At 38.4% G+C, this 11,238-nt stretch overlaps 1 protein-coding gene across 3 annotated transcripts in view; it reads right to left on the reverse strand.

Annotated features, from left to right (window-relative positions):
• LOC127657124 (forkhead box protein N3-like) overlaps positions 1–11,238 on the reverse strand; it is a 120,960-nt gene that overhangs the window by 44,335 nt on the left and 65,387 nt on the right. The window lies entirely within an intron of this gene.

Consider the following 11,238-nt stretch of genomic DNA (forward strand, 5'->3'; position numbering starts at 1 on the left):
ACTCAACTATAACAAGTAAAATATGTTGAACACATTGACTACTTGAGAATGTAGAGTGTTTAAAATATGATCAAAGTTCACATATTCAGTCACAATTTTGTGAACTTGCAAAAACCGCCTCTTTTCACTCTCGCTAATGCAATATTTTTTCCTTAAAGGAGCCATGATTTTTCATGCTCCTTTCATATTATACGCATTCAAACAGACTAATTATTTGTGACTGCCAATTAGAAATTCTCAACATTTTTGTTTTGAGAAGGATCTGTGCATGATTCATCATTTAACAGTTTCCACAGAGTTTAGAAATTGTTTATCCACCTCTCTTATTTTCTGACAGTTCCTTTTGATCAAAATATTCTTTATTTCAAAGGTTACAAATCTTTTTATTAAAAAAAAAAGAATTGTAGATTAACCACTCAATTGCTGTCAATTAGCTGTTTGTGTACGATTCCTCAACCATCTTGCTCTCTCTCCTTAATTCTCTCTCGGTACAAACTTCGAGCTTCACAAATCTAATCAGGAGCAGGCTAATCTTCAATTTATCCCTCTATCCACTCACTGCCTCCCCATAGAAGCAGTATGTGCAGACATTGGCTCTGTCATCTTCCCCTTCTTAATCTTCTTAGAGTATATTAACTAATTGAGAAGAACAAACAGAGGTGGCACAGGCTCTTTGAGCACATTTGTCTACATGCTGTATTTAAAAGCCCAAGCTTAGGGTTGCTTTTGGCTCTAGACCTCTTCTGATGAAGGAGCATTCTATGGTGCGTGGCATCTCTGAGCACCGAAAGGCCGTGTGCCAAGGCGAACAAACAAACCACTGCCACTTCACATTTGCTAATCTCTGCTAGGCTGTCAGACTTCAGGTATCTACTTTGACAATTGAGGATAATTTAGTGTGAGAAGTAATGAAGCCTCGCTATGTCTTTACGGCTACATTAATTACAGTGTTCTGTCAGAGTGTGTTTGATTTCTTTTTGCTCTTTTTTCCCCATTGAGAGTGATTAAAACAAATCTCAGTGCAGCTCAGACACAGCTTGAGACGAACATCTTCATTAGCATACTAGTCGCCTAGCAACAAAAACATCTCTAACTTACAACTTTATGTTGTCTTTGCTTACCTTACGCCTGCATAAAATATGTAGTCACTACCAATGAAAAAGAGCTACCAGTTCCAAAAGTTTTGTCTTAATTGGTTACAAAAACAAATTATTCCTTCTAAAATGAAAAACTTAAGTAAACAAAAGTGAATTTGGCTTGTGACATCAATAATGAGCTACTAGTTTCGATATGTGTAGCCTAACTGTTTACCAAAAAAAAACAAAATAATAATAATTTCATCTCTAATTGAACAACATCGGACAAATGGTACAAAGCGCTGGTACTAATTGCACTGAGAATCCCTTATGTCTGAGTTGGGAATTATTTATAAAAAAAACGTCATGCATTCGGAGACAAAGGAAGAAGCTAAACAAAAACAAATACACAATTAACAATGGCAAAAGATCTTTTGTTCTGATGTGAATACACGTGCATGACTTTCAAACAATCTATGTTATTTTCAATGCATGGTATCTAACAAATTATTCATTAATTAGCATAAAACTAACTGTGAAAGGTGAATCACTGGCTTTTCATGAATTAATGTTCTAGTTATGACTGTAACCCTGGTTCCCTGAAAGGAAGGAACGAGATGCTGCGTCAACAGCTGACACTATGGAAAACTCTTCCCAGGAGTGAAAATCTCTGTAGCTCTTTAGAATTAAACCAATCTATTGGCAAACGGTGCTTGACGCTCCTCCCCTGATGAGAATGCCATGAAAAAAGTAATGCCATTAACCAACTGGGTAGTAGAACATTAAAACAGCTCTTCACTCTTAGAAGAGTCAAGGAACGGCATGGTCATAGACCAACAGCCAATATACAATGTTTCCGAAAACACTGGGAATACAACTCTCCTTCGCAGCAAGGATCTGGAAACAGAGAGAGAAAATCTAAGTTATATAACCTAGTAAACTGTTAGGGGAAGCCAGGCCTGCAGCCAGGCAGATATCCTCCAAGGACACACCCTTTGCACAGGCCCAGGAGGAGGCCATGCTCTTGGTAGAGTCGGCCATAACACCCTTTGGATATTGCATGACTTGCGAATCATAAATTGGCACTTTGGTGTCAACAACCCAGTGAGATTATACTTGCAGATGGCCAGACCTTTTAAAAAAATGGTCTGCACTTTTATGGTTAAACAACCAAAAAAACTGACAAAGAGCTGATCTGTCTGCTTGAATTGACTCATACGATCAATGTACAAGCATACTGCCCTCACGGGGCAGAGTGTGTGCAGTCTCTGTGCACCGTCCGAATAAAACGGAGGAGGAGAGAAAGCACAAGGTTACCACCTGAGATATGAAGGGAGTGGCCTAAACCTTGGGCTATAACCATCCCTAGGCTGAACAATGGCTTTTGACAAGCCAGGTCCAAATTCTAAGCAAGAATCATGGACCGCCAAGGCCTGAAGATCCCCAAAACATTCGACTGAACCAAAGTGAGTAACAGTGCGGCCTTCAGAGAAAGTAAGAGCAAGCTTAGTCAATTAGAGCTGCTAAACAATTAGATCACTGTTTTCATTTATACTGTGATGCTCTGTTGTCAGCACTTTATTTGTAAACAATTTTCTGTTTTAGATTATGCTGTGAGGATCTTTACAGAAGCACTTTATTTGAAAAAATCCAATGTAATGTTGATGCTGAATAAAATTTGGGAAAGAATGATATGTTTCATAGGGCCCTCCTTAAAAAAAAAATTAAGCATTGTTTACTTATATGAAAAACACATTAAGGACACATGCAATTGTTTTAATGTGTTGTTTTCATACATAAACACGCTAAGAAAGTGTGTTCAATAGCATATACATTGTAGCTGTGGTATCGAAATCAATAATTGTGAAATTTTTCTGGTATAGGTATGACTACTGAACTTTTGTTATTGTGACAAAACTAGCTTGATGTGGCTTGTTAATACATATTGTTTACGATAAACTAATGTCAATTGTAATCTAAACTGCAACTAAATTACATAAGAGGAAAATAATTTGCTGCATCTGAATTCACTCCTTCAACTACACTAGGCTTTATGAGGCAGCGCTCTTGTGTTGATTCAAATAAGTTTGCCATAGCCTGACCTAAAGCTATTCATGCCCCATGCTGCTGACAGACACAGAGAGACTCTGTTGAGGAAAGTATGTAAGGGCAGGATCCCAGCGGGGCCGAGTTCACCATGCCATCTCTTTCTCTCTTTTACTGCCCCCCCCCCCGCCTCCCCCTCCCCTTTAGCAGTCAAGATCAGTGTTTATACTCCTAACACACATATGCTTTGTATCAGGTTACAGCTATGGTATGTGTTGCCATGGGCACAGCATGCCTCGTGATAGACAACCTAGGTCCTTTTTAATCAGCTGTAAGAACTGAACCAAAAAAATGAGGGAAGGCTTTTACGATATTATGTTATTATTTATATGTAATTATGAGCCCTCCACTCTCTGAACATAATAAAAAGAAATGAGGTCACCCCGCTGAATTATTTGGCCAGTTGTTTTGCCAGTAAAATTTAACACTTTCAGAGGAGGGAAAAAATCAAACAGCTGGTGATGGAATTCAAGCCCATGACCCCTGATAGAGCTTTGTATCAAAAGCAGTTCTGGCTCTAAAGTAGAGGAATCAATGGTGTTTACTAAGGCAAGCATTACTATTACTATAGTTCACACTTAGGGTTAGGGATTTGTACAAACCCTAATCCTTTGAGCTAAGGACATGAATGATACATAAATCTATGCACCTTGTTGAGGGTAGGTGTGCTACTTATGATGTGACTAGCAAATGATAAAAATAAGTTTAAATAACGCTGACAGATGGCTTCAGCAGAAGCATATACCATCGAATGACAACCTCTGAGATCATGGTAGATCTGTCTTAAAAGGTTTATAAGATATAATAAATAATCAATTCCAAATGGAAAATAAAAACTAATGGGATTTTTACTTCCGAAACCAAACAGTTGCGCTTTATATCATAGAGGTAGTGATTTATTTTCACCAGTAAGCAACTGCATAGCAACACCCTGGCAATCACCTACAACACCCAAGCATCGTGACAGTGAGTTCTGCATGGGCAAGCACCACTCACATTTTCTGGAGAATATGTAAAAATCTTGTAAATGCTTGAGGAGTGGAGGGGGGGTTTACATCAAGTTAGATGGCTTGGAAAGGCGTAGAGCAACTACCTCTGCCTGCATCTGCAAATCCCAGTAATCTTGGCGGAAAAGACTCCAGTCGGCTCCTGCAGAACCTCTTTAAACCTCCTCTGTGGGACCGTGGGTAGCTCCTTCAGCTGAAATACTTTTAATCAAATCAAAGCTAGCTAGGAGAGCCAAATAATTTTTCTTCAGGGCCCTGATGGCACGTCTACAACCACTGGAACACTTTCAAAAATGTTAACATTACTGCTAATTATCAGACATCAATAGGGAAGGACATTCTTTACCCTTGCTGGATTTTCTAACGTGAAACACCTGAGCCATTGGCAGGAGTCTGCTGGGTGTACACGCTGTCTATTTTTAATCCTGTGCACTCGGTCTGTTTGCTCTGTTAATGTAAACACTTGCACATTTCAAAGAACAGCCATTTCCAGGAGCGGACCTGCCACATTCATTTTTCATTTTCAAACAAAGCTTTTCTTTGTTTGATTCTATAATCTCATTTCAAATCCTATTGCCTACTACATTTTTACCCCTATAATCAAAATAATATAAGAATAAAATCTAATATAAGTCTAATTGGTGCCAGCACCGGTCCTCTGTATGGGACTTACGTTAGTGTGAAATCTGAAGCCGTTCTCACCAGGGCTCAAGACTCACAATAGAGGTATTCTCAGGGCTAGAGGGTTGCGAGCGCTGTGCACAATTAGTGTAAAGAATTTCAGAGCAGAATTTAGCAGACTTCCTAAATGCAGATGAATTCCTTACCTGAGAATATGCAGCTTTCTGACTTGGAGTCAACTTGTAATTGCCAAACTTTGTAAAATCTGTTTATACCAAACATATACACATAAACACACACACACACACTGACATTATTAGATACACCTTTACACCTACTTATTCATGTGATAATCTAATCAGCCAAAAAATTGGCAGCAGTGCAATTCATAAAATATTTAGATACGGGTCAGGCGCTTTAGTTAATGTTCACATCAACCATCAGAATGGGGGAAAACATTTGATCTCAGTCATTTCGACCATGCATGATTGTTGGTGCCAAGCTGGCTGGTTTGAGTATTTCTGTAACTGCTGATCTCCTGGGATTTTCATGCACAACAGTCTCTAGACTTTACTCCGGTAGATGCCAAAAACAAAAAACATCCAGTGAGTGGCAGTTCTGCGGACAGAAACACCTTGTTAATAAGAGAGGTAAACAAGAATGGCAAGACTTGTTCGAGCTGATAGAAACGGTACAATAACTCAGATAACAACTCGAACCTTGAGGTGGATGGGCTACAACAGCAGAAGACCACATCGGGTTCCACTTCTGCCAGCCAAGAACATAAAGCTGAGGCTGCAGTGGGTACAGGCTAGCCAAAACTGGACAGTTACAGACTGGAAAAACATAGCCTGGTCTTATTAGTCTTGATTTCTGCTGAGGTACACAGATGGTAGGCTCCCTGCAGCCTCAGCATTATGTTCTTGGCTGGCAGAAGTGGAACCCGATGTGGTCTTCATTAGATAACCTATTATCTAATGTGCAAGTAAATGCAGTGACAGCCATTTAGTTGAATATGTGCAAAAATACATAAGTCTTTGTTCGCAAAGAGCATCAACATCAACATGTACAGTGGTCCGTCAATAAATTTGACAGTAAAACTTTAAAAGTAGCGATCGAAACAGTGGATTCTAATTTGAGAGACTTTTGTAAAGTGTTCCAATCAGTTGCAGCAGAAAATTTAAAAGAAGAGCGGCCAAGAGAGGTGCGGGCTTTAGTAGAGTCCAAAGAGATATATTTACTCGAACGCAGGTTAAATACAGGCACTGATATGGTTATTAAAGTACTTAGGTAAGATGGTGTTTTGCCTAGTATGGACTTGTAAATTAATTGATACCAGTGATTTAGGCGCCGATTGTGTAACGAAGGCCATCCAACTAGTGAGTAAAGAGTGCAGTGGTGGGTATTATATGGAGCTTTAGTAATAAAGCAAATAGCACTGTGGTAAACAACGTCCAATTTCTTGAGTAAAGAATTAGAAGCAGTTCTGTAGACAACATCACTAAAGTCAAGCATTGGGATGATGGTCATTTTCACAAGGGCCTGTTTTGCAGGAAGAGTAAATGAAGCTTTATTTCGAAATAGAAACCCGATCCTGGACTTGATCTTTGACTGGAGATGGTTTATGTGGGTTTGAAAGGAAAGTGAGGGGTCTAGCCAGACCCCTAGGTATTTGTATTTCTCCACATATTCCAGCTTAGACCCATTCATGGTGGTGATATTTATTGGGCACGAAGATACAGAATGTGTACGATTAATAATCATGCATTTTGTTTTACTAGAGTTTAGAGACAATTTAAGATCACAGAAGGCTAATTGAATGTCTTCAAAACTCTTTTGAAGTTTTTCTAAAACGTTTTCCAGCGTTGAGCCTGAAGTGTACAGAACGGTGTCGTTTGCGTAAAGATGAATAAGAGAGTTGCCCGCAGCACGAGCGATATCATTAATATATACAGAGAATAACATCGGGCCGAGAATCGAGCCCTGGGGCACCGCCATAGATACAGCCAAAGGCTCAGACAACAGGCCCTCAGACTTAACACACTGAAATCTGTCAGTGAAATAATTAGAAAACCAGGAAAGGCACGTATTTGAGAGACCCAGGGCCTTAAGTTTTCCAACAAGAATACTATGATTGACAGAATCGAAAGCTTTGGCCAAGTCAATAAAAACAGCAGCACAGTGTTGTTTTTGGTCGAGAGCTGTTATAACATCATTTAGAACCTTTAGTGTTGCTGAAGTGCACCCATGACCAGCTCTGAAGCCAGACTGCATATCAGAGAGGAAATTATGTGACTCAAGATAACCTATTATCTGTTTGTTGATTTGACTTTCAAAGACTTTTGAAAGGCAGGACAGAACGGAGATGGGTCGGTAACAGTTTGGGTCTGCAGTGTCCCCCCCTTTAAATAGGGGGATAACTGCAGCAACTTTCCAGTCTTTAGGTATCTCTGATGAAACTCGTGAGAGATTAAAAAGGCTAGTGACGGGTGAGGCAATAATTGCAGCTGACATCTTCAAAAAGAAGGGGTCCAGATTGTCAAGTGCAGCTGATTTATATGGGTTGAGGTTTTATAGCTCTCTCAAGACATCTTCAGTTTTAATTTCAGCAAAGGAGAATTGTGAGTGGTTAGAGCCGGATGCTAACGTAGGTGCTGTATAGTTGGGCCGGGTAGATGCTGCCAGATGGAATGCATGGCCAGCCATAGTGAAGTGCTTATTGAATCCCTCTATTATAGTGGACTTGTTGGTGGTGACGATGTCTCCTAGCTTTAAAGCTGTGGGCAGTTGGGCGGAGGTGTTCTTGTTTTCCATTGATTTGACTGTGTCCCAGAACTTTTTAGAATTGGTTCTGCAAGAGGCAAATTTATGTTTATAGAAGCTAGCCTTAGCCTTTTGGTCCCATTCTGAATAAATTCTAGAGACTGTTGTGTGTGAAAATCCCAGGAGATCAGCAGTTACAAAAATACTCAAACCAGCCCGTCTGGCACCAACAATCATGCCAAGGTCAAAATCACAGTGATCCATTTTTCCCCCATTCTGATGGTTGATGTGAACATTAACTGAAGCTCCTGACCTGTATCTACATGTTTTTTAAACTGCACGGCTCCAACTGGCTAATTAGATAATCTCATGAATAAGTAGGGATACAGGTGTTCCTAATATAGTGCTCGGTGAGTGTATACACTTATGTCCTTAAACGTTTTTAGTGCAATGGTGCCCTTTTCTGTTTCCACATGATAACGTCCCTGTGCAAAAATTTAGTTCATAAATAAATGTTTTACTGAGTTTGGTGTGAAAGAACTTGATTGACCTACTAAAAGTTCAGACCTGAACCTTTGGAATGAACTTAGGAAGAACAACCATGTTCCAGCATCTAGTTATAGCCTTTCCTGCAGAATCAAAGCTGTTATACTGTAGCAGCAAAGAGATGACCACCTCTTTATTAATGGCCATGGTTTTTAAATTAAATGTTGAACAAGCACATTTGGGTGCAGTATTTAAGTGTCCGCATACATTTGGTCATGCAGCTTATTTATTGCCACATTTAAAATGAACACAAATTTGCAATATCTTGACTTGACAACTTTAAACTCTTAAGAAAGTTTATTTACTAGAGTGCAAGTCAAAGAGATTAATCTGCACAACTAGGCAAATGAGAGCTTGAGGGTAGTGGTTGCAGAGCTAAGAAAAATAAGGCTTATGGAACCAGACAGAATATTTTCCATGGACTTTAAACAGGAAAAATTAGGCAGGCTATTGACTAACCTCCAAAAGAACAAAACTATCTTAAAAAACTTTGCTATTGACTGCTTGGCACCACCCAAAAAGGCCACAATCCTCAACAATGTCCTATTTCTTTCTCTCATTCAGTGACTCCCAAATATGAATAGGTGTTTCAGGGGTAAGTTGGTTCGAGAGGGTACTTGGAAAGATTTTGATTTAGCAAATTTGATCAATTTGAGTGAATGACACTTGTAGCAGAATATATGTGCTATTTGGTGAGTTTGTTTTTCGGCCACAGAAATGCTGTTCATTATTATTTATTCTTAATTTTTTAAAAGCAACGATTTTAGTGAATTTAATAATATTAATGCTTATTGTACAGTAAAAAATCCAATACAATATTAAGTTAAAATAAAGACCATAGTAAACATGAATAAAAAGTGAAGAGATCCTCACTCATTCAATGATAACTAGGCCCTCAGAATACAACAACTGCACCCAAACGTTCTCTCAGTAAAGCACGTTCTTCTTAGCCCAGTAATCATAGAGACATGTGACATATTCCAATTGAAGGTTCATCAGTTTGGGCAGCTGAAAAGCTAATATATCTCTAAATTGTATAGGTGGAGGAGAGCCGAGCACCCATGGAGGGTTTCTGCCAGATGTGGCAGCACCATCACTTACACGGCAGTGGCAATTAGAGTAAGTGTGGAAAAGTTGGAGTGATCTTGTCATTTAGTGTTACTGAGAAGACACGAGGGCAGGGAAGGTGGAGGTTGGAGGCACGCAGACAAACCTGGAAGCAGGGCTGTATAGTTTAAAAAAAAATTCTACATAGTTTTCGATTGGTCCTTTCAATTTTGTTCCATTTGTGTTAGTTGTCTCTCTATAACTGTTAGTTTTATATTAGAAAACTTAAAAAACAAGACATGTGAAAATAAATAAAATTATAAAAAAAGGGAGCTTACTTTTAGGGCCATTAAGTTTTTTTTTTTCATGATAATTTGGTTCTCCCAAATTCTCATTACTGTAATGCATTTATAAATTGTATATTATATTATAATCATTTTTATAGTTACAAAATTATAATAATTATAAAAATATTATTTTGCATTACAGTAATGAGAAATCATTAGTCTTAAAAATTATGTAACAATGCAAAAAATCTGTATGGTCTTAAAAATTGTTTTCATTTTATTTAAGCAGAATATCCTTTTTTTTTCTTACTTTTTAATTTGCTGTTGAAATATGAACTGGACATATTCTAGAGATTTACTTAGTGGACTTAAAACATTAGAATTTAATTGAAAGCTTCAAGAGTGTAGTATATACTCTTTAAATCAAAGCCCCAACACAGAGACAGTGAACAAGGTTGGACACATGGCTATCTACTGGTATTGATGATAAAATTACCAGAACAGACTATGCCTTCATCCCATCTGTCCACCTGACCAACATATGGATGTCTTCAATAACCACAATAAAAGTCGCCTCCACACTCCACAGGTTCTTAAACCTCGCTGCGATTACTAAAACAGAAAGGATGAAAGAGTGTTGTGTTAAGAAATTAACAGAAATGGACTAGTGTGTCAGTCTTTGACTCAGCTGATTCGTGTGAACCTTAGGAATGCTATAAAAACCTTTCTTCTGCTTCCTGGGAGCCGGAGAGGCCAGATAAACACTTTATAACACACTGCTACATGAAGATTCGCCATCTAGCCTGAGAGAGAGAGAGAGAGAGAGAGAGAGAGAGAGAGAGAGAGAGAGAGAGAGAGAGAAGCCAAACCTGTGTATCCAACACTTTAGTGCTATCTTTGCAACCTTACCCACACCTTTAATTAATTAATTAGATGACATAAAGTTTGCCCAGTAGTCCCAACTGACTTCATGAAAAGCAGGTAAGTGGGCACTAGTCATAGCAGGAATACCGCTAACCATTTGCATGTTTGTTCAGCCCAGTGGTGATGCAAATCGGTTGGCAGCGACTTCTGCTTGATTTCAAAGTTGCAATTTTATTCTTTACACCATGGTCAAGCAAAACATAACTAATAATTATGAATTGGTAAAAAGTGAGGTGGGTGGATTTCTAAAATGTTTCTAAAAAAAAAAGTCTAGTTCTGAAAAGAATGCAAGTGCCACTGCAAATGAGCTATCAAGTTTTGACTGAAAAATGACTTGCACTTTGTATGCCTTCAGAGAACTATGAAAATGATGCAGGAGTCACTATCAACTGCTTTTGTATTGAAAATATGGCCAACGAAATCCATTAAAATATTTCCTTTTGTATTACACATGAGGGTGAGTAAATTATGAAAAATGTAAAAATTCTTCTGTCATTATTTAGTTACCCCCCAAAATGTAAAAATTCTTCTGTCACAATTTAGTTACCCTCATGTTGTTCCAAGCATCTATGAGTTTCTTTCTAAGAACACAAAAGGAGATGTTAGGCAGATTGATAGGGACTAATAACCTCAGTCCCCATTCACTATAATTGCATATTTTTTCCAAACAATGAAAGTGAACTGTGACTAAGACTGAACATTCTGCCTAACACCTCCTTTCGTGTTCCAAGAAAGAAAGGAAGTCATATCGGCTTGAAAAATCCAGAGAGTGAGTACATTTTCATTTTTGGGTGATTGAACTATCCCTTTTAAGCAAAATTCTCCATCTGCTCTCCATTTACTGCTGTCTAATTGAGATAT

Source organism: Xyrauchen texanus, chromosome 16 (genome assembly GCF_025860055.1).
Source record: "Xyrauchen texanus isolate HMW12.3.18 chromosome 16, RBS_HiC_50CHRs, whole genome shotgun sequence".
Lineage (NCBI taxonomy): Eukaryota > Metazoa > Chordata > Actinopteri > Cypriniformes > Catostomidae > Xyrauchen > Xyrauchen texanus.